The sequence below is a fragment of the Rutidosis leptorrhynchoides genome, chromosome 1 (assembly GCF_046630445.1).
Source record: "Rutidosis leptorrhynchoides isolate AG116_Rl617_1_P2 chromosome 1, CSIRO_AGI_Rlap_v1, whole genome shotgun sequence".
Classification (NCBI taxonomy): Eukaryota; Viridiplantae; Streptophyta; class Magnoliopsida; order Asterales; family Asteraceae; genus Rutidosis; species Rutidosis leptorrhynchoides.
Genome location: NC_092333.1, coordinates 513313513 through 513339216, shown reverse-complemented (window position 1 = coordinate 513339216; position 25704 = coordinate 513313513).

The following is a 25704-nucleotide window of genomic DNA, read 5'->3' as shown; positions in this document are numbered from 1 at the left end:
CACATGCAAAACACATCAAAAACTTGCAAAATTCTGCTCTCTTTTCTTGCTGCTGCTGCCGTGAGTTTGAAGAGGAGAAAAGGGTTCTCAAATTTGTTTTGTAAGCTCATTTTAAGTGTAAAATAAATCCTAACCAAAAGTACAAGGTGTTGGTGGTTAGCTTGGGGTATAACAACTTGAGGTTTCATTCTTTTGGAGCTCCATTCTTCATCATCATCTTCATCATATACTAACAAGCTTAGAGTAGGTATAAACTCTTTACTTGCTTGTAGTTTGTAACCATATTTCATAACTTGATCCTAATTGGGATTTAACTTTAATTGGTTAAAGATATACAATGTTCTTAAAATGGTAATTACATGCTTCCGCTTCATTTGATTCTTAAAATGATTTAAACATTTTGGAACTTGTTAAATCCTAACAATGGTATCTAGAGCTGAAGTTGATGGAATATGCTTCAAAATGATCTATTAAACCCACTATATTTTTGCATTTTATGAACATGCATGATAGTAGAATGCAAAAATTTTCTGGTTTGGGTGGGTTTCCATTTTGGCCGAATTATTGGGAGGTTCCAAATGGGTTTGGAACTTGCCATTTGGTCATATTTTGTTGTATGTTGTTGTTCACAATCAAGCCTTGACCTTGTGTTTGGATGGTTGTATGTTTGGTTGATTTAATTCATTCATTTGGTATGTAATATTAATTCACTCATTTGGTTTGTAATATTTATTCATTTAGTTATGTAATTTATTTTATATTTGGTATGTAAAATAGATTAAGTTGTACATTCTTCGAATCTGATTCAGCAATCATCAACTATACTCACTACTTTCACAATAATATATATTATTTCATAGAAATCCTCATCCAAATTTGATTACATATTCTGATTTTGAAAAATCAAAATCCAAGTCAAGATTTAGCAGAAGACATCACTCTTAGATTTCTACATCTTTCAAAGATATACTTTGAATTCAAAACTGTGCTAGAACGTCATTTCTATTCATGACAACCAGGAAAATATTCATGTCATTCAAAATTCTAGAACATCATATGTATATTGACGATGACAATCTGCGTTCAAACCCTCATGATTCTTAAAACTCCTCAATTAAGAAACAATCGAGATGATGATCCAACCACATGTTATCCACAGTTTTGCACCTGGAAAACTCCCGGAACTTAAGTAAAGTTTAACACATATCTACGTCAGATCCTTTGGCATTTATTACCAAAAATAACTTTGCGATCCCTTTTCAAAGTAGCAAATTCTGTCACAGCTCCAGCAAGTCAACTTCGACTTTTCAGTCTAACTAACCTTATTATGACCTTGATAAATACGTTGTCTTTCCGCCATTGTTACCGAAGAACCTTTTACATTCCAGTAAACGTATCAACAACTTCATTACCCTTTGACTTAAGCCTCTCCGGAAAAAAAATCACTATACTTATTCATTGAAACTCTATCATGTACTCATATGCATCTTGTAACGGTATTTGCCATACCAAAAAGCTTGAATCATTATTCTCAAATTTCGTAGCAATTCTATGCCAACAGTTATATATACATATATAACGTCTATCTCCTAGACTTACATACTTCGAATGTGAAGTTTCTGAAAAACACCCTAAACTGCGAACAAGTTCTCCGAATTTTGGAAAAATGCTGATGAAGCAGCAAAAACTGTAAACGACCTTAACAGTCAAAAGTTTAATGTTAAAGAATAGTGTGTTGGCAAAGCTCAGAAAAAGAGAAGGTTTGAAACTGGAAAACGGATTGTGCAAACCATGAAGGAGCCTGTGGACAAATCACAAAGACTAAACCTGCCTTCAAAGAATCCAAATGATTCAGTAATTACTGAAGTCATTAATGAATACCTTACTCCTGACTCTAAACTTTTATTGACAAATCTTCTTCATCATCCATCAATATTAGAAATTCTATGATATCATCGTATCTTTCATTATAAATATCCTTGATATTTCTGAAGATATTTTCATAACTATTCTTATATGAAATCATTTATCTCTTCACGCTATCTGTGTTACATCATAAAAGAAACTTTTTTTAGTTTCTAAATTCTGAAACCTTCGAGTTTAAAATATGAATGTTTTGAAGTAGTGTTGGGAACTGAAGCATGAGTTAGTATAATATAATGACACTTGATCAACGTGATTATATTACAGTAAGTCATGCTGAGTTTCTAAATGGAACGTGATGATTCACAGATCATAACGTCATCATGTGCCATGTTACACGACTCTTGTATTCTACTTAACCTCTAAACGTATTAAGAAAATAATTTTTTTTCTTGATGATTCGGCCTTTTCCATGGTATTCTGGTAATTTGACAAATCAAGACCATGCTATTACAAATTTCTTCTTAGAACATTAGTTATGTTCATTCTGAATTTTATACCTACAAATTCTAGGCTATTATTCGCTTGACTTGAATTCGGGAAGAGGAGAAAAAAGCATGAAGCTCTGAAATAGTAATGGGAGTATAAATCGTAGCAAATAGGAGAGAGCATTAACTGTGAATGTAAATGATTATAGAAAGATAGGAGCAGAGACATCAAAATATAAGGGAAGATATAAAAACCAACAACAACCCAGAAATTATAAACCGTATATATCGATACATATAGCAATATAAAGACATGGGAAGACTAGAAACACTATAAAACCAAGAGTATAGTAGAAGTGAATAGATTCTTCCAGCGGCAGATGAAAAAGGAGAATGATAGATATGAAGGTTAGGAGTATATCATGAATTAGAACAGGATGGAGCATATTGACAAATGCCCTAATGTATGAATTGAGGGAGAAAGAATAGAAGATGGGAGTTGTGGAAATAAAGAAACGAAGAGGGTGGATTTATAGTGAAATATCAGACAGAGCAATCGAGACAGATCATCGCATTTAACCAAAGAGGATTCTAATTTCCTTAATTATCGAAGAACCAAATCTTATCACGAATATTTCCTCTAAAATCCCTTGAATTTCAAAAATAGACGAACCTCTATTTACTCATTTCACTCTTTTGTGATAACTTCACTCGTACGCTTCACTTAAGCAAATTGTTTTATCCATATTACTCGCTGATAATGAAACTCTAATTTTCAGCTCGTATGTGTCATGAAAACATACTTATTGTCAGCCATGACCATCTCAATCAAATTTCGGGACGAAATTTCTTTAATGGGTAGGTACTGTGACAACCCGGAAATTTCCGAACAAATTTAAACTTTATCTTTATATTATTTCGACACGATAAGCAAAGTTTGTTAAGTTAAATCTCAAGAATTTTAAACTGTGTTCATATATTCATTTACCTTTGACTGTTCTCGACGATTCACGACATTTACGTATATATATATATATATATATATATATATATATATATATATATATATATATATATATATATATATATATAGTTATATTAATTGAAAATGTTAATAAAGTATTAAATGTATAATACTTTACATGAACGTACTTGTTTCGATATATGTTTAATATATTTATCGACGGAATTAAAAGATAATATCAAGTGATTGAATTATCAGATACATTGTGGTATGATTAAGGGTCTCGGTTGTGAGGTCCACTGTGATTTAAGAAATCTATTCTTTTTAACGGAATTCAGAATAAATGATTAAGTGAATTACAAATAAAAACAAGCGTGTCAAATAATGAAAGTTAGACAAAAGTTAATGGAAATTCATGTTTGATTTCCAATATATACTTTACAATAATTTCCTCGTGACTCTGGATAAGTTAATCATTTAGCTTTCATAATATTTAATGTTAAAGTGAAGTCATGTAGAGTAAATAATTGAGATAATGGTTGTCGATAAGATAAACTCATTTGACATGTTACATTAAGATGATTTCATACGTTTGATCATCCATTAGACTTAAGCCTATGATTCACGAATAAACTGTAAGTTAAAAACTAGAAACCATTATGACTTACATATTATATAATTTTACTTTATAACAATTTCTATTATTAAAACCTTTTAATAAAACGACTTTAAATATAAATAGTTTTAGAAAACTAAACGTTATAGTATTAATTGATTTAGTTTCAAACGTATGAAAATGATTTCAAGAACTGAGTTATTAAAACCTGTTATTTTTAAAGGTAAATTGATTATAAAGAATTAAAAGAATCTAGTAAAGTTTTATATTATGAATTATAAATATATATATATATATATATATATATATATATATATATATATATATATATATATATATATAGTGTTTTGATGTTAAAGCGAAGGGGTACGTAATACTATTAATTTTTATTACGTAATACTATTAAATACGATACAATTTACATAAGTTTTATTATTTATTTATTGAATGGATATACCTAAACCTTGCTACAACACTTATAGGCAGTGTACCTAATCGTAGAGTAGTGTAGTTTTTAGTAAGTCCGATTCGTTCCACAGGGAGCTGTCTAAGTTTAACGCTATATTTTTTTAAACACTATATTTGTATATATATATATATATATATATATATATATATATAAAGTAGTATTATTATTATTATAAAAGGGGGGTTTTACCGTTTAGTGACCGGTTTGTCGATTTTATGTCTTAACTCATAAATATAACTTAATTTAAAGCGTAAAATAAATGACGATAAATAAAAGTGCAATAAATAAAATTGCAGTAATTTAAAGTACGATAAATAAAATGACGATAAATAAAAGTGCGATGATAAATAAAATGATGATAAAAGTACGATGAGATATAAATTAAAGAAATTATGCTTATTTAAACTTCCGTAATCATGATATTTGACGTGTTGATTTTAATTTATTGCCATGGGTTAATTGTCCATTGTCCTGGATTATTTGATAAGTCCATCTGGTTTTGTCCATAATAGTCCATCGGTCATAATTATAAAGTGCGAGAGTCTTCGTCAAATTAACCTTATACCCGAAGTCAAATATTCCAACTAATTGAGGATTTAAACCGTAATAAGGTCTTAATACTTTGTTTAATGACTACACCAGGTTATCGACTGCGTGTAATCCAAGGTCTTAATACTTTATTAACAATTACACCAATTACCCTTGAATGTAATCCACCCCTGTTTTAATGAGTCCATTAACTATTAATACATCCCCGTGTCCGGTCGAATGAAAAATTATAGTATTTATAGGTATCCCGCCTACCATACCCGATAAAGCATATGTGGTTATATATAAATACGTCAAGTTGTAATCTCTTTATTAAATTAACAAGATATCATTTAGTTAATTAAATATAAAGCCCATTAATAGCCCATAGTCCAATTTCCACAAGTGTCGATCTTTTGTCCAAACCCCAATTATGGTCCAAAACCCAATTACCCAGTCTTTAATATTTAGTCCAACATCACGATTACTTCGGCTTAAATAAACATAATAATAACTTAGCTACGAGACATTAATTTAAAAAGGTTGAACATAACTTACAATGAGTATTTAGCGCGTAATGTTACAAGGACAGAGTTTCGACTTACAAAACCTTAATACATTCGCTATAATAACCTTATTATTATTATTAACTTAATATTAAAATTATAATTAAAATATAAATATAAATATAAACTGAGAGAAGAGATTGAAGATGGTGTAAATATTTCGTCAAATTGCATCGCCTTTTATAGTGGAATTTGGGCCCTGGTGTGCTCCGCGAGTGCTGAGGATTTGTTCCTCACAGCTTCGTGAGTGCGAAGCTTCGAATTCCAGCTCACACAGAAATTGGATCCTAGCTTTCCGACGTTTATTTATTTAATATATAAATATAATGTATATATAATTTACATAATTAATTATATATTATATTATATTTATGTGCATAGTTAATTTGTAATTTTAGGTCCGTTGCATCGCGCGATGATAGTGGGCTTATGTCCCGGTTCCGGATTTTCGAACTCCCTTTCGTACGATTTAATATCTTGTACTTTGTGTTTCACGGCTCGTACTCTTGTAATTTTTAGACGTTTCTCATCAATAAATTGAACCACTTGGATTGTACTTTGTACTTTTTAGCTTTTTTGGTCATTTGCGTCTTCAAATCGTCGAATCTGTCTTTTGTCTTCACCTTTTATTATTTAAACGAATATCACTTGTAAATAGAACAATTGCAACTAAAAGCTTGTCTTTCTTGAAGGATAATGCTATGAAATATATGTTCGTTTTTAGCATTATCAAATATTCCCACACTTGAGCGTTGCTTGTCCTCAAGCAATATAGAACTTGAATTAAAAACATACTTGAATCACTTCTTTATTCTTCACACTTTGTACATCAGTGATTTTGATACGGCGGTATGAACAATGATAGTAACATTGTGGTTTAAAGTCCCACATGACTATATAAAAATTTAGATCCTTTAGGAAATTGGATCTTTATGAAAACATTTGATCTTTTGAAAATCAATCTAGCTTTTACCCTAGATAAGTTTTCCGGAATAACCCTTCACCGGTGCTTGCAAAATGTTTTTGTGAGTTTTGTGGGTTTCAGATTTGAAAATTTTAGCTCAAAACTTGCGGTTTTGTGTCACCCACTTGCTAACCTTGTATTGGGAAAGCAACACGTCCAGTTTACTTGCTCCGTATATTACCTTTCGGTAAACTACCGTTCAGTTGTAAAGGAAAGCGTTGAACAAGCAACTGTTAAGGCAATGTCTAATGACATGCTTTTGATTATGGTCCACAACGTGTCGGATGCAATTACTATCCTTTGTAGGAGCAACGATAAAGATCACCCTATAGTTTTTCGGTCTGGCACACGGTCCTGTCTTCGACCATGCTATGCAACCACCGTTCTTACGGTTGACACCCAATTTGGTTCAGGTGACCTAATGAATTCCGGTGAATTCTTAGGATTTTACGTTCAATGGTAATGAACGTATTGAAAATGGGTTTTCAGAAAACAAATTGGTTTGTAATTTGATCAAAATATTTTCTCGTTCAAGCTCGAGTTTAGATATAATTGAATTCCATGAGTTTGAATTCTCAATCTTTAAGTTCAATCTCAAGGATTGAGTAATATCAGGCTTAAAAGCTGATTTTTGATCTTTAAGGAGACTATCCTTTCTGGAGATCTGATTCATTAGTCTTATAAGCTAATTTGCATGGTGCCCCCATTGTACGAGATAGATCCTCTCATGGTTAGGATAAGTCTGACCACTTGGCGACCCTGTTTGATGCTGAGGTCCGTGGATTTCCAGCTGATTTTTGAGAAAACTTTTCAAGGTTTTTCGTAGACTCTACAACTGGTCAGGACGACAACTTCCTGACCTAAATCAAGAAGCGCGTTTCTTTTTCTCGGAAGACTTTACTTCCTTTTAAATTCCATTTATATTACAATAAGCTGGGTAAAACTGATTAATATCATCCAAAACAAAAGTATCTTCAATTATTTGTACAAAAATATGTGATATGTTTTTTAAATAACTTGATAAATATTTCCCACACTTGGCTTTTAATTTTCTTTCTTTGCCTTTTTATTCTCTTCTATTCCATTTTAAATGAATTCAATCGTTTTGGGTTGTTTCTCAATTTATGTCCTTTCCGATGTAACAATAATTTCGGTGTTAACACCTAGTTTTATCGTTCATAAATATGTATAAACATGATTTTGAGTTCATTTAGTTGAAAAATTTTTAAAATTTTTACTAGAAGTGGGTAGTCAGTATATAAAACTAGGGCTGTTCTTTATTATCAGAGAGCACTAGATTCTAATACAACTACTGCTTTACTAGTATTTTAACGGTGACTATTAAACCAAGTGTATAAGTCAAATTTTTTAAAACCGAAAGAATTTAACCCCTTCCCACACTTAAGATCTGCAATGCCCTCATTTGCAAGAAATCAGTAATAATTTAAATTATTGAGGGTGATTAGCGTAGAAAAATGATTAAATTTTACCAAAGTTCCAAAATATATTGTTCTTTGTTTGAATGATAAATGGTGCACATCATTTGGTCAAACATCCTGCAGTTGTTATATCACATTTGTTTTTCGTCTTGTCGTCAAAATTAATAGCTTTTGCTGAACTTAATGCCAGTCTTTGAAAGTGCGCTGTTTTACCATGTTTTGTACATGAGATAAACTACAAACATATATACATATTTTTGAAGTTTGAAATATCACCCCACATTCAAAAATTTATAAAAATCTAATAATTAAAACGTTAGAAAATTATAAAAACTATTACAATACCAAAATAAGTATTAAAAGTAGCAACATTACAAATAATAAAATAAATAAAACTAAGGAAACTAAGGTTGAAGAGGATACCAGTAGGGGTTCCAAGCTTCGTCGTATACATTTTGATACACTTGGAATGGGTCGTATGTAGGAAAAGGTGGTTGTGTATCGTCGGTCCATGGAGGAAAATAGGTCGGTTCAGTAGGAATATAGTTCCTACCTTAGGAGTACAAATAGGCTTGGATTTGACTCTGATGATATTGCCAAGCCTGAAATTCTTGTTGCATAGCCCGATGGTAATCATTTTGGGCCATTATTTTTTGTATATCCGTCATTTGGTTTCCTCCACCCGCATTACCTTGCTCCTGATCTCGTTCTACCTGTGGATACGTGCCATCATATGGTACTACAACGTTATGTCATTTTTTAAAACCTTTGCACCATGATACACGCGTAAATCAATTCTATCACGGGGTTCTGGTTCTGTAACTAATAATCCCCCCTGACTTCTATCCAAATTGAGATGCTCAGCAATTAAAGTAATAAAAATTCCACCTCCTATTATACTATTATTTCGCATACCCCTTACCATTACCGATAAGTAATAACCCACACAATAAGGTATGTTCACAAAGCTCTGTGGGTCTCTAATACACATGAGGTAAAATAGATCATTTTCATTTAACTTCTCTTTATTCCTACCTCGTTGTGTAATTGAGTTTGCTAAGAACCTATGAATCACTCTTAGCTCAGCTCTATCAATATCGGTATAAGAGTAAAATCCCCCACGAAATCGATTATGCCTAGACATTCTACTCCATATTTCATTTGCATCAAAATTATCATCAACCCTTCTACCATTAAGTATTAACCTTTGATAATCAGTAGATTCTAGTTCCTCAGGTGTATATATACATAAAGCTTGAGCCATATCTAATAGAGACATATGGCGCATCACACCTCCTAATAAAAATCTAATAAAACTCTGATCAGTTAAGCTAGCTACCTAATCATTTATTTCAATAGTACATAATAATTCCACACACCATTCCCTATATACAGGCCTACGTATATTGAATAAATGTTCCCAATCGTTAAAAGTAGAATTACCATACCTTTGGTAAAGTAATTCCCTGATTGGTTCGGCCAATCCCACTGTCAGTAATGGTTCCTACTCGATCACCCTGGGTACTTCAACATTCTTAGACTGAAGAATGTGTAAGTTCCTCCGATATTTTGGATAATATATCCAAAATCTGTCAAATCTTAAATTAGGGTGCAAATCTGCCTCGTGTATATTTGAATATGCAATGAATAGAAGCGGCAGATTTTGTCTATATTGGTCGTTAATCTCCTGTTCGTCTACATTCTCAAGAGGAGCATTGTGAGCCTGGGACGCGGATGAAGATTCACCCCTTTCAGTCTACAAAACACATTAAACACAATTTTTGTGCATACAAATATGCATTAGTGTTAGCAAAATCATAAATCAAAACAATTATAATGACATGTTTGAACAATATTAAACGTATACGCATTTTTCATAATATTAACAATTCTACATTTTTACAAATAATCATATATGAAAATGTATACAATTCTCCTAAGCATTCATCTTCTAAAACATGTCAAAAATAATCATTATAGTGATTAAACGAGTTCCAAATGGCATTCATATCAATTAAATTAAGTTCATGCATTTTTAACTCAAAAAGTCCACTTTCTTGCTCAAAAATCATGTTTAGGATCAAAGTTTGAATCATTTAGCAACCTAAACATGTTATACTACTTAATTAAGCATGAACTAACAACAAAATTCAGCCATAACCCGTTTATATCAAACAGCCCCAAATTTGCTCAAGAACACAAACCCTAGATTGTTAAAAATTTGAAGTTTAAGGCTTCTAATCATGTTAAAATAACATCAATCTAGGTTATACAAGCATAATATACAATCAATTTAAGTATAACTAAGCTAGAAATCATCAAAATCAAAATAGGTATAAATTTGCTCAAGAACACTACAAATTCGAATTAAAGAGTGTTTGGTGTAGAAATTTACCGATTTCCTTGAGAAACTTCTTGTTAGGAATCTTCCAATCATGATTTTAGCAACCAATTTTATGAAAAACGGTGTAAAATTGCGATTTTAGGGGTGTTTTTCGTTGGTTTTCGCAGAAAAATTGGGGATGGTTGTGTTTGGGACTGGTCTGTCGACCAGTTTTACTGGTCTGGAAATTGGGAGCTCCGCGAGTGCTGAGGATTTTCCACTCTGGAGCTCCGCGAGTGCTGAACCCCCCCCCCCCTCTTTTTTTTAATAATAAAACCTTTAACTATTAAAAACAATTAATTAATTTATTTTTAAAATTTGTTTCTTTTTAGACTGAGGTCGTTTTGGTACGTTTACCTAGTTCGTCCCTCTACAAAATTTTAAAATTTTGTCTTTTAAAGCAATTGTTTTAAAAGCAAAGATTTTTGAGTTTTTTTTAATGTTTTTTAGCATACTTTAAATTAATAAGATTAAAAATAATGATAACGAAATTTGTCACCCCGCCCTTGGGTAAAACAATTTCGATTCAACGACCTAGTCTTCAACTTACGACGAATTTTAGATATCAAATTTTTAACTTAATGAAATAAAGTACATTTTGTTTTTAAATTCACACCAAACTTTAATTTAAAATGCACATTAATAAAATTTCATACAAATATAATTAATATTTAGATATATTAGTTTACAAACTTATATTTAAAATAATATAATTATATATTAATTTTATAAATTTACAATAATATTAATATTTATATTTATATATTAATTTTAAAAACAAGGTAAAAATAAAATTAAAATCTTTTTGGTCTTTTATCCCAATTTAATCAATCAAATATTAACAAAAATATACGTCCCACTTTTGGGTAAAGTAATTTTGGCTATATTACCTAGTTTCACTCCTGACGAATTTTTGAAATATTTTGAATCGATTAATTAAAGATATTTATACCTTATGAATAAACGGTAAATTTCGCAGCGATGCATTAAATTTGTGTAGGATATCAATAATTTTGGTTTATTATACCTAATTTTATTGAATATCAATTTAATACTTTATTGCAAACGATTCAGCGTTTATTATCAAAAGGTTAAAAGTAAATAATAAAAATAAAAACTGTACATACTTACCTGTGAGATAGAATTCTCAGAGACCTGCTTTAGTCGACTCATAGGAGAGTCGTTCGATTTGGTTTTCCATTGCTACATAAGCGTAACCTCGAATTTTCAATAACTTTTCTTCTAAACATATGAACGGTCCTTATCTGCATAAAGTAACGAACTCGGTATTGGAATGTGTTTGATTGTTCAAACATTTACCTTCGTGTGTCCATTTTCCGCATTTATGACATCTTTCAAGATGTCTCGCTCTTCTTTTTGCTGCGGATTTTGATGTTCCTTTACCGAAATGTGTTTTATGATGTTCTTTCCTGAGTTCTTTTCTTACTTCGTCACATCTGCTTCTTATTACTGACACCAGGTCACTCGGGAGGGTGTCATTATTACGTTTAGCAATCAAAGCGTGTAGCATTAGACCATAGTTCAAATCAAAGGAATTCTTCATCTCGTAAAACCTAATAAAAATAAAAATTCAGAATGGGGGAAGAAGACTAGTTCTTTAGGGTCTGTTAGGGAAAGACCATTCGGATTCCATTCTCGAGAACTACACGAAAACCGAAAATCTAACTCTAGACAGCATTATATTATCCTTTAAAACATTTGAATCTCCCCACACTTAGTTAGCTGTGGTGTCGAACTTGTGATTAACTTCATTGTTAATTGGATCATCAACAACTTTCATATCTCTCACTTTTGCTTCAAGCCATTTGTTGATTTCCTCTGTAACATTCACAAATTCAATTAAGATCGCCTTTTCTTTAGACGACAAATTGGATACTAATTGGTTACATAACTTAAAGTTTCCCTTAATCCTAGCATCTTGAATCCGTTTATAAAGTTTCTTCGTTGAACTATTAAAAACGGGTTCATCTAATTTTGTATTAATAATGGGGTTCTTTGTTATCGGGTCATCATTAGGTGTTTCTTCATCTTCCCCACACTTAGGCATTTTTATTGGTTCAACAGTTTTTGTTGGTGAAGATTGAAACTTTCGATTCACAAAGGTGACCGATTTGTCACCATCCCTAAGTGTCATTCTGTAATGACCCGGAAATTTCCGACCAAATTTAAACCTTAAACTCTATATGTTTCCGACACGATAAGCAAAATCTGTAATGTTGAGTCTAGAAAGTTTGAAATCTGTATTCGGATAACTAGTTACCCTTTGACCAAGTCTGACGATTCACGAAACGTTATGTGTATATAGATATGTACTTAATAATATGGAATATTATATATTGTAATTGTTAATTATGTACAATAATAATAATGTATAATAATTATTTTTTTTAAATTATCTACATATATAAACATAGTATATAGAAAATATATATATATATAGGGATCGAAGTTAATTAGGTAAATGGTAATAACCCTCACTTAGTGATTTGATTCATATTTAGATATGTCAATATATTGAAAGTAATTACAAATTAAAATATAATTACTAGTATCATTATAATTATAATTAGTATTATTATAGTTAGTATTATTATTAAGGTTAATATTACTATAAATTTTATAGTTATTATTATCATTATCATTAATAATAATATTATTATTACTAATATATCATTATAAATTTTATTATTATTTATAATATTGATAGTATTATAAAAATAGTTATAATTATAAGACTTATATATTAATATAGTTATAATTAATAAAATTATTAATAAATTATAAATATGGATATATAGATACAGATAAATATCCATATATACATATACTGTTATATATTATATAGATACAATACAAATCAGATTATCAATCAACTTTTTCTTATATGTTCTATTTGGTCCGTGATTTCTTTGTCGTGTAAATCAGGAATACAAACAACCAATTATCAATCCTTGTCACTTTTATTTTTTTAAATTATTTTGATGTACCTGACCCAAAATTCTGTCGACCTCTATTCCCTATAAACTCGACTCATTCAGTGATGATTGTTACCATTCCATCTAGATTCTCAATCATCAGATACATCATTTATCACTTATAAAGCTGTTACCATTCATTTTTTTTTATGAACTGTGATCAAACCAAATTGCAACCTATATTCATACTTCATTCTATCACAACTACACGAACCCACAATAGATTCTTAAAACCCTCTCGTGACCACAACCATCTCTTCATCGTCAACCATATAAACCACCATAACCAACACCATTAAACAACCCTCGAGCACTACCATCATCATCGTGTTCCGATCATCTGTCACCATACAACACCCACTACACCTTTGACCATATCGCCACTTCCTACCACCATTAGAAACCCGTCACTACCGTTTGGTTTAATCTCCTACTACTCGTTAAAGGTCACCAAGAATCACCCTAATCATAACTACAACCACCGTCATCTTTGTTTCTATAACTTTCTTTTGTTTTCTGTTTCCATCTTTCGATCACCAAGCCAAAAGCCAAACATCACCATGATTGTTTGTTGCTACTGCTCAACTGATCACCAGACTCCAACACCCCTTCGCTTTTTCTGTTACAGCTAACCATATTAATCACCAACGAAACTTCGTAAACTTGCTGATGTTATTCTGTCTTGGATCACCACCACCTCATTTCACTTCGGATTGCTCAATCAAACCGCCACATAAACACCATCACAAACCCAACATCCCTTTTCGTGTTCTAGTCATTGAACCAACACCCATATTTTTCCTGTTTTCGTTAGCAATAACAAACCACCACCGGCCACCTTCTATCTTTGAGCCATCACCTTTTTCATTTACAACCACTCCTATTTCTGCCTTGATCGAATGATATTACTGCGTGTGTTATTTTTCTATTTTGGTGATAATGACGGTTCCTGTGTGATAGATCGATGAGTTAAAATTTTGTCAAGTGGGAGGTATTAAATATTATAATACATCACTCTATTAAACTTCAAGACAAAAGATGCAAGTGGAATGTGTTTCTTTGATAATGGCCGACCAGTGAGTGGAGGAATGAGTCAATGATGATGTAATATCATCAAGTACATACGATATTTTTATTTATTTGTTCTCGATCTGTTATAAACTTGCAAACAATTTTACAGTCCAAACATCCAGAGTTTAACGGGCTTATCATTTAATTCGTGGGCTGTATTTCTTGATGGACTGTTATGATCTTGTTTGTTGGGCCGAAGATGAGATGGGCCGTTTAGAAATAAATATAATCGGGTTATATATTGTTGGGGAGGGATTAAATCAAGAAAAATAGAAATAGAGTGATGGTTTGAGGGTGTTTGTGCTTAAGTGAGAGGTCGCGGGTTCGAGTCCCGGCTTGGGCGGTTTGTTACCTTTTTGAAGCTTTTGAGGTAGTAACCATTTTTAATTATTATTATTATTATTATTATTATTATTATTATTATTATTATTATTATTATTATTATTATTATTATTATTATTATTATTATTATTATTATTATTATTATTATTATTATTATAATTATTATTATTAACATTATCATAAGTGTTATTATATAAATTTAAAAAAAAAAAAAATCTTTATTATAATTATCATTAAAATTATCATTAGTAAAATTATTCACATTATTAACTTTAATAGTAAGTATTATGATTATTATTATTTTTACCCTTAATAATATTATTATAATTACTATCTCTAACAAATAAATGATTTATATAAATACATATAACATAACAAGATTTATGTTTTTATAAAATGAATGTATTTAACATATAGCTTATTAGTATAAAAATGATATAACAAATAAAAAAAAACTATATATATATATAAAATTTGTTCGATTACTATTTGTATTAATATATATAAATGATGATATAGGTTCGTGAATCTGAGGCCAACCTTATATGTGTTCAATGGTGTTATATGTATTTTTACTACAAAATACAGTATGGTGAGTATATAGATCCCTTTTAAACTCTAAATATTTTTGGGCTGAGAATACATGCGCTGTTTTTATAAATGATTTACGTTATGGACACAAGTGATCAAACTAAATTCTACGTTGAGTTGTACCATGGCATATCTCTTTATACTTGGTAACTGCTAATTACGTGAGGAGCGTAAACGCGAATCCTGTTGATAGATCTATCGGGCTGACATCCCCAACCGGGCTGGACGACCAGCATTTAACGGTTGCATAGTACTTCGTTCTCGTTACTACACTTTGGTACGGTGTAGGGTTTATTTAAGAGTATGCTGCTGTGACTTTTAGTTAAGTATGGCTACCAAGTGCTCAACGTCTTTTCATACACGAGGAGTGTATTATGTATAAATATGAAATCTTGTGGTCCATAGTTATTACGCTGCTAGCATCAAACCTATATATCTCACCAACTTTATGTTGACATTTTAAAGCATGTTATTCTCAGGTACGGATTAAGTCTTCCACTGTGCATTAGCTCATACTAAAGACATTACTTGGAGTCGAACATCGCAATGGGGCCAGATGTTGAAGATTTCGTCCCTATGGATTGGGTCGGGTCGTCTCATGTGGTATCAGAGCATTGGTCTTAGCGAACCAGGTCTCCCATTAGTGTGTCTAACTGGTAGTTGTTAGGATACATTAGTGAGTCTGGACTTTGACCGTGTCTGCCTGTCAAAAGTTTTGCTTATCATTTCTAGTCGGAAATCATCTGCTTATCATCCTTAGGAAATTGCCTGCCTATCATTCTCAAGTCTAGCCACGTCCTACTGCATTTAGTGCATTGATAGTGTATAGACGAAATTCAGATTCTAGCGTACCTGATAATTCATATCTTAGCGCATCTGTAGACTTGCCTGACATATGCCGTAAATTCCTCCGTAGTCTATGAAATCTTTAAGATTATATATATGGATATTCTATATAGTTAGAATATCATCCGATATCTGAAAATCATTTCACATCGAGGATCCCTTCCATCCACCGAATTGCCCACTTGGCGATGAACCTGAAGCACTCACCGGCAAACCTGTCCGAGAAACCATTTTCTCTCTCATCTCTAGAGTATCTCATCACGATTATATACTATCTCATATTTCAAATCTTATTCATTCACTCGTCCCAACTGCCAATCATTCCGGCATAATAGAAGAAGTTAACGAACTACGCGCTCGTGTGACGGCTTTGGAGAACATGGTGCGAAGGTTACAAACACCAGCAGCAGCACCAGCAGCATAATCCGTACCACCATCATCAACATCGACAGTACTTTTATCACCCCCACATCACAACCGCGCCGTAAACCTCAACATCACAAACTATACCTCGGATATCAACCTCACACGCCTCAATATCACCATCTATACTTTGAGTATGATCTTTGTTCTACATATCATTTTACATCGATTATCTTCGCTTTACATATCGTTCTACCTCATTTATCCTCGCTCGACATGGTGATTATGTAATTTCTAAAGTTTTAGAGATTATGTAATCTAGCGTTGACGATAAATCAAATGAGTTTAATATTTTATTGACTCATTAAATTCATAATTACAATCGAAGAAAATATATATGCAAGTATATTTTCATAAAGATTGTAATTAAAAATTCTTTCGTACAAACTGTTAATGATGAAAATATTTTAACGGGTAGGTAGTACCCGTGGAATATTTAGATTTCACATTAATAAGTTACATTGTACATTCTTCGAATCTGATTCAATGGTTAATTACTATCCTACTTACAATCACCGATAAACGTATCCGTTCATCACAAAATAACCATTTCTGCTCGAATTTTATATTTGGATTTTGACCTATCAGAATCCAACAAGTGGCATAACGAAGAAAACATTGGATAAAATAAAAAGTGTTAGAAACAAACAAATTAACTATGATGAATTTTGTTAAGATTCCACGCTAACTGTTCCTAGCTAACTGTTCCCAGCTAACTGTTAATTCCGTATTACATTTTAATTTATCGCAAAATAATTATCACAATTTTATTTCTGTTATTTACTTTTACGTACTTTAAATAACGGGACACGTATACAAGGTTTCGACCTATATCATATCGACCCATCTATATATATATTTCGGAACAACCATAGACACTCTATATGTGAATGTTAGAGTTGGCTATACAGGGTTGAGGTTGATTCCAAAATATATATATACTTTGAGTTGTGATCGACACTGAGACCGGTACACGGGTAACGATACGTATTAATTAATTCGAATATTATATATTTAATATGAATATATCGGACCATTAGACAATCGGACTATTGGACTGCTAACTTTGGACAATTAAAATGAATTAAAATATTGATTATAACATATGAAACTAAATAATTCTTCAAGTTTGCCACTTGATTTCATCTTAAACCTCATTTGTATTTCAACGATTCCAATCCGCGTTCAAACCTATCATGATTCTTAAAAACACCTCGATTGAGAAGTTGAACCAGCCGCATCTCGTCTGCGGAAGAAAGATTTATGCATACAGTTATGCACCTGAAAAACTTTCGAAACCGAAGTTATAGTTAAAACATATCCGCGTCGAATCCTTGCCCTTTTATTAGCAAAAACAACCTTACGATTCCTTTTCAAAGTAGCCAATTTTGTCACAGCTCCAGCAAGTTAACCTCGATTTCTCAGCAAGACTAATCTTATCATAACCTCGATATATATACGTCGTCCTTTCGCCGTCGTTACCAGAGAACCTTTCATATTCCATCATATTACCATCAGTGTTTAATCATCTAAAAACACAATTCTCTCGAAACCACCTTGGTTTGATAACCGATGACCCAGATCCGCTAACTTTGGGAATGCTGACGAAGCAGCATATTGTAGATGGTCTTAATGGCCAAAAGTTGATGATAAAGAATGGAGTATTGGAAACACTCAATAGAAAATTTAGTACCGAAAAGCGGATTATGCGAAATTATGTAGGAAGCCGTAGACAAATCATAAAGAATAAGTTTTACTTCAAAGAATCCAAACAATTCCGTGCCTGCTGAAATCATTAGCAAATACCTTAGTTTTCATTCTAAACTTTCACAAACAAATCCTTCTCGTCATCCATCAATGATAGAAAATCTAAGATATCATCGTGCCTATCATTATAAATATCCTCAACATTTCTGGAGATATTTTCACAACTAGTCTTATCTAATATCATCTATCTCTTCGAATTATCTGCGATACAACATAAAAGAAACTGTGTTAGTTTCTAAATTCTGAAACCTTCAAGTTTAAAATAAGAATGTTCTGAAGCAGTGTTGGGAACTGATGCATGAATTAGTATAATATAATGAAACTTGATCAACTTCATTATATTACAGTAAGTCATGTTGCGTTTCTAATGGAATGTGATGATTCACAGTACCATCATCATGTGCCATGTTACACGGCTCTTACATTCTATCCAATCTCCAAACATATTAGGAACATATCATCTTGATAGTTCTATCTTCCAGAATATTCTGGTAATTTGACAAGTCAAAATCGTGCCATTACCATTTCTTTCTAAGAGCATTAGCTATGTTCATTCCAAATTTCATATCTACGAATTTCGGACCATTACTCACTTGACTTGAAGTCGGGAAGAGAAAACGGAAGTATGAGGCTTTGAAAAATAATGAAGGATATAAAACCCAACAACCACCCAGAAATTACAAACCGTGTATATCAATGCATATAGCAATATAGATACATGGGAGAACTAGAAACACTATAAACACAAGAGTATAGTAGAAGTAAATAGATTCTTCCGGTGGTAGATGAAAGAGAAGGATGACAGATGTGAAGATTAAGAGTATATCAAGAATCAGGATTGGATAGAGCATATTAAGGAATGAGTAGAGGGAGAAAGAGTAGAAGATGTGAGCTGTGGAAATAAAGAAACAAAGGGAGTGGATTTATAGAGAAATATCCACCAGAGAAATCGAAACGGATTGGCGCATTAAATCAAAGAAGATCATAATTTCCTTATTCGCCGAAGAATCAAATCTTTTAGATTTCCAAGATTTTCTTTTAAATCCCTTAAATTCTGGAAATTCACTATGACTACGTCAAAAGTTAAATCTCTATCTCAATATTTTGTGACAGCTTCACTCGTACGCTTCATATGATCAAATCGTTTTATCTATATCTCTCAATAATGATAAAACCCCATTATCACCTTATATTTGTCATGAAAACATCCTTAATGTTATCCATGACAACCTCTACCAAATTTCGAGGACGAAATTTCTTTAACGGGTAGGTACTGTAATGACCCGGAAATTTCCGACCAAATTTAAACCTTAAACTCTATATGTTTCCGACACGATAAGCAAAATCTGTAATGTTGAGTCTATAAAGTTTGAAATCTGTATTCGGATAACTAGTTACCCTTTGACCAAGTCTGACGATTCACGAAACGTTATGTGTATATAGATATGTACTTAATAATATGGAATATTATATATTGTAATTGTTAATTATGTACAATAATAATAATGTATAATAATTATTTTTTTTAAATTATCTACATATATAAACATAGTATATAGAAAATATATATATATATAGGGATCGAAGTTAATTAGGTAAATGGTAATAACCCTCACTTAGTGATTTGATTCATATTTAGATATGTCAATATATTGAAAGTAATTACAAATTAAAATATAATTACTAGTATCATTATAATTATAATTAGTATTATTATAGTTAGTATTATTATTAAGGTTAATATTACTATAAATTTTATAGTTATTATTATCATTATCATTAATAATAATATTATTATTACTAATATATCATTATAAATTTTATTATTATTTATAATATTGATAGTATTATAAAAATAGTTATAATTATAAGACTTATATATTAATATAGTTATAATTAATAAAATTATTAATAAATTATAAATATGGATATATAGATACAGATAAATATCCATATATACATATACTGTTATATATTATATAGATACAATACAAATCAGATTATCAATCAACTTTTTCTTATATGTTCTATTTGGTCCGTGATTTCTTTGTCGTGTAAATCAGGAATACAAACAACCAATTATCAATCCTTGTCACTTTTATTTTTTTAAATTATTTTGATGTACCTAACCCAAAATTCTGTCGACCTCTATTCCCTATAAACTCGACTCATTCAGTGATGATTGTTACCATTCGATCTAGATTCTCAATCATCAGATACATCATTTATCACTTATAAAGCTGTTACCATTCATTTTTTTTGATGAACTGTGATCAAACCAAATTGCAACCTATATTCATACTTCATTCTATCACAACTACACGAACCCACAATGGATTCTTAAAACCCTCTCGTGACCACAACCATCTCTTCATCGTCAACCATATAAACCACCATAACCAACACCATTAAACAACCCTCGAGCACTACCATCATCATCGTGTTCCGATCATCTGTCACCATACAACACCCACTACACCTTTGACCATATCGCCACTTCCTACCACCATTAGAAACCCGTCACTACCGTTTGGTTTAATCTCCTACTACTCGTTAAAGGTCACCAAGAATCACCCTAATCATAACTACAACCACCGTCATCTTTGTTTCTATAACTTTCTTTTGTTTTCTGTTTCCATCTTTCGATCACCAAGCCAAAAGCCAAACATCACCATGATTATTTGTTGCTACTGCTCAACTGATCACCAGACTCCAACACCCCTTCGCTCTTTCTGTTACAGCTAACCATATTAATCACCAACGAAACTTCATAAACTTGCTGATGTTATTCTGTCTTGGATCACCACCACCTCGTTTCACTTCGGATTGCTCAATCAAACCGCCACATAAACACCATCACAAACCCAACATCCCTTTTCGTGTTCTAGTCATTGAACCAACACCCATATTTTTCCTGTTTTCGTTAGCAATAACAAACCACCACCGGCCACCTTCTATCTTTGAGCCATCACCTTTTTCATTTACAACGACTCCTATTTCTGCCTTGATCGAATGATATTACTGCGTGTGTTATTTTTCTGTTTTGGTGATAATGACGGTTCCTGTGTGATAGATCGATGAGTTAAAATTTTGTCAAGTGGGAGGTATTAAATATTATAATACATCACTCTATTAAACTTCAAGACAAAAGATGCAAGTGGAATGTGTTTCTTTGATAATGGCCGACCAGTGAGTGGAGGAATGAGTCAATGATGATGTAATATCATCAAGTACATACGATATTTTTATTTATTTGTTCTCGATCTGTTATAAACTTGCAAACAATTTTACAGTCTAAACATCCAGAGTTTAACGGGCTTAGCATTTAATTCGTGGGCTGTATTTCTTGATGGACTGTTATGATCTTGTTTGTTGGGCCGAAGATGAGATGGGCCGTTTAGAAATAAATATAATCGGGTTATATATTGTTGGGGAGGGATTAAATCAAGAAAAATAGAAATAGAGTGATGGTTTGAGGGTGTTTGTGCTTAAGTGAGAGGTCGCGGGTTCGAGTCCCGGCTTGGGCGGTTTGTTACCTTTTTGAAGCTTTTGAGGTAGTAACCATTTTTAATTATTATTATTATTATTATTATTATTATTATTATTATTATTATTATTATTATTATTATTATTATTATTATTATTATTATTATTATTATTATTATTATTATTATTATTATAATTATTATTATTAACATTATCATAAGTGTTATTATATAAATTAAAAAAAAAAATCTTTATTATAATTATCATTAAAATTATCATTAGTAAAATTATTCACATTATTAACTTTAATAGTAAGTATTATGATTATTATTATTTTTACCCTTAATAATATTATTATAATTACTATCTCTAACAAATAAATGATTTATATAAATACATATAACATAACAAGATTTATATTTTTATAAAATGAATGTATTTAACATATAGCTTATTAGTATAAAAATGATATAACAAATAAAAAAAACTATATATATATATATAATTTGTTCGATTACTATTTGTATTAATATATATAAATGATGATATAGGTTCGTGAATCTGAGGCCAACCTTATATGTGTTCAATGGTGTTATATGTATTTTTACTACAAAATACAGTATGGTGAGTATATAGATCCCTTTTAAACTCTAAATATTTTTGGGCTGAGAATACATGCGCTGTTTTTATAAATGATTTACGTTATGGACACAAGTGATCAAACTAAATTCTACGTTGAGTTGTACCATGGCATATCTCTTTATACTTGGTAACTGCTAATTACGTGAGGAGCGTAAACGCGAATCCTGTTGATAGATCTATCGGGCTGACATCCCCAACCGGGCTGGACGACCAGCATTTAACGGTTGCACAGTACTTCATTCTCGTTACTACACTTTGGTACGGTGTAGGGTTTATTTAAGAGTATGCTGCTGTGACTTTTAGTTAAGTATGGTTACCAAGTGCTCAACGTCTTTTCATACACGAGGAGTGTATTATGTATAAATATGAAATCTTGTGGTCCATAGTTATTACGCTGCTAGCATCAAACCTATATATCTCACCAACTTTATGTTGACATTTTAAAGCATGTTATTCTCAGGTACGGATTAAGTCTTCCGCTGTGCATTAGCTTATACTAAAGACATTACTTGGAGTCGATCATCGCAATGGGACCAGATGTTGAAGATTTCGTTCCTATGGATTGGGTTGGGTCGTCTCACATTCTACCTTCTCTTACATCAAAGAATGCCTCGGTGGTTGCTAAGAATGGGAGACCTAAAATCAGAGGAATATCAAGGTCTTCCTCCATATTAATAACTATGAAGTTTGCAACAAAGGTCAAACTTCCCACTTTAACAATTAAATTGTTGGCTATTCCAACCGGGTGTTTAATGGTTTGGTCAAATAATTGAACACGTATTTTGGTTGGTCTTAATTTACCTACACCTAATCTTTTGTATAAGGAAAGAGGCATAACATTCGCACTTGCTCCTAAATCTGCGAGCCCATTATACATAACACCATCATTAAGCAAGCAAGAAATGATAAATTCACCTGGGTCTCCTACTTTAGTAAGTAGAGTTGGTTTGTTAACCTTTTTCGGGTGCTCTTTTCTTGGTTCTTCCACTTCTACTTGAACTTCTTGTTCATATTTTTCTTCGTTTCTTGGAATGGGAGGTTTATATAGAAATTCTTCTTCATCACTACAATTTGAAGCCTCCCCGTCTTCCAATTTTGGTTTTTCATATGTTGTTGACAACATATTTATGTTTTCATTCTGAGGGTTTTCTTTGGTGGTGAAATTATGATTGAATTCATTGTCAACTTCCATCTGACCATGTACGTAATGTTTAACTCTGTAACCATTAACTTTAAATTCAATCCCATTTGAATTTATTAACTCTATTGTTCCGTATGGAAAAACTCTTTTGACTATAAATGGTCCAGACCATCTTGATTTCAATTTTCCAGAAAATAGCTTGAATCTTGAATTGAAAAGAAGAACTCTGTCTCCTTCCTTAAATTCTTTTAAACTTCTGATTCTTTTATCATGCCATTTCTTCGTTCTTTCCTTATAGATTAACGAATTTTCATATGCATCATGTCTTAATTCTTCTAATTCGTTTAATTGACTTAACCGTAGACGTCCAGCTTCATGCAAATCAAGATTACATGTCTTCAAAGCCCAAAATGCTTTGTGCTCAATTTCTACTGGAAGGTGACATGCTTTTTCGTAAACAAGTTTAAAAGGTGTGGTGCCAATTGGAGTTTTGTAGGCTGTTCTAAAAGCCCATAGTGCATCCTCCAATTTCATGGACCATTCCTTCGAATTTGATCCTACGGTTTTCTCTAGAATAAGTTTTAATGCTCGGTTGGTATTTTTAACTTGTCCACTTGTTTGTAGATGATAAGCGGTTGAGATTTTATGAGTTACTCCATATCTTTTGAGAACTTCCTCAAGTTGATTATTACAAAAATGAGTACCCCGATCACTTATTAAAGCTTTATGTGTTTCGAACCTTGCAAAAAGACGTTTTAAGAATTTGACTACAACTCGTGCATCATTAGTTGGGAGAGCTTGTGCTTCCGCCCATTTAGATACATAATCAATGGCAACGAGAATGTAGAGATTATTATGAGATTTTGGAAATGGACCCATAAAGTCAATACCCCAAACGTCGAATACTTTACATACTTGAATGACATTTTGTGGCATTTCATCACGTTGACTTATTTTTCCGGCCCTTTGACATGCATCACAGGATTTACAAAGAAGGTGTGCGTCTTTGAAAATTGTAGGCCAATAGAATCTAGCATCATAGACTTTCCTTGCTGTGAGTTGAGGCCCATAATACCCTCCTGTTGGTCCTGTGTGACAATGGTTTAAGATTTGGCTAGCTTCATCTCCGAATACACATCGGCGTATTATTCCATTGGGACAACTTTTAAACAAATGTGGATCTTCCCAAAAATAGTGATTTATATCACTAAAGAATTTCTTTCGTTTTTGGTACGACAACCCTTTTTCAAGGAATCCACGTACTAAGTAGTTTGCAAAGTCTGCAAACCATGGAATTTCATTATAATCGATCTTCAAAAGATATTCATCAGGAAAGTTATCTTGGATGGCCGATTCATTTAGAACTTCTAATTCAGGATTTTCGAGGCGAGAAAGATGATCAGCGGCAAGATTTTCTGCTCCCTTTTTGTCTCGGATTTCAATATCGAACTCTTGTAAGAGTAAGATCCAACGAATTAATCGTGGTTTAGCATCTTATTTTGAAAACAAGTATCTAAGAGCAGAATGATCAGTATAGACCACCGTTTTAGCTAGAACGAGATATGAACGAAATTTGTCAAAAGCAAAGACAATAGCAAGGAGTTCTTTTTCAGTATTTGTGTAATTCGTTTGTGCTCCTTGTAACGTCTTACTAGCGTAATAGATAGGTTGAAATCGTTTTTCAATTCTTTGTCCTAAAACGGCTCCCATTGCAAAATCACTTGCATCGCACATGAGTTCAAATGGTAGATTCCAATTTGGAGTTATCATGATTGGCGCATTAGTGAGTTTTTCTTTAAGAATATTAAAAGATTTGATGCATTCATCTGAAAAGATTAATGGAGCATCTTTTTCTAGGAGTTTATTCATAGGAGTGGAAATTTCAGAAAAGTCTTTTATGAAACGTCAGTAAAAACCGGCATGCCCTAGAAAACTCCTAACTCCTCTAACATTGGTGGGATGTGGAAGCTTAGCAATTACATCTACTTTAGCTCTATCCACTTCAATTCCTTCCTTTGAAATTTTATGACCAAGAACGATGCCTTCTCTAACCATGAAATGGCATTTCTCCCAATTAAGTACTAGATTTGATTGCTCGCATCTAATAAGCATTCGTTCA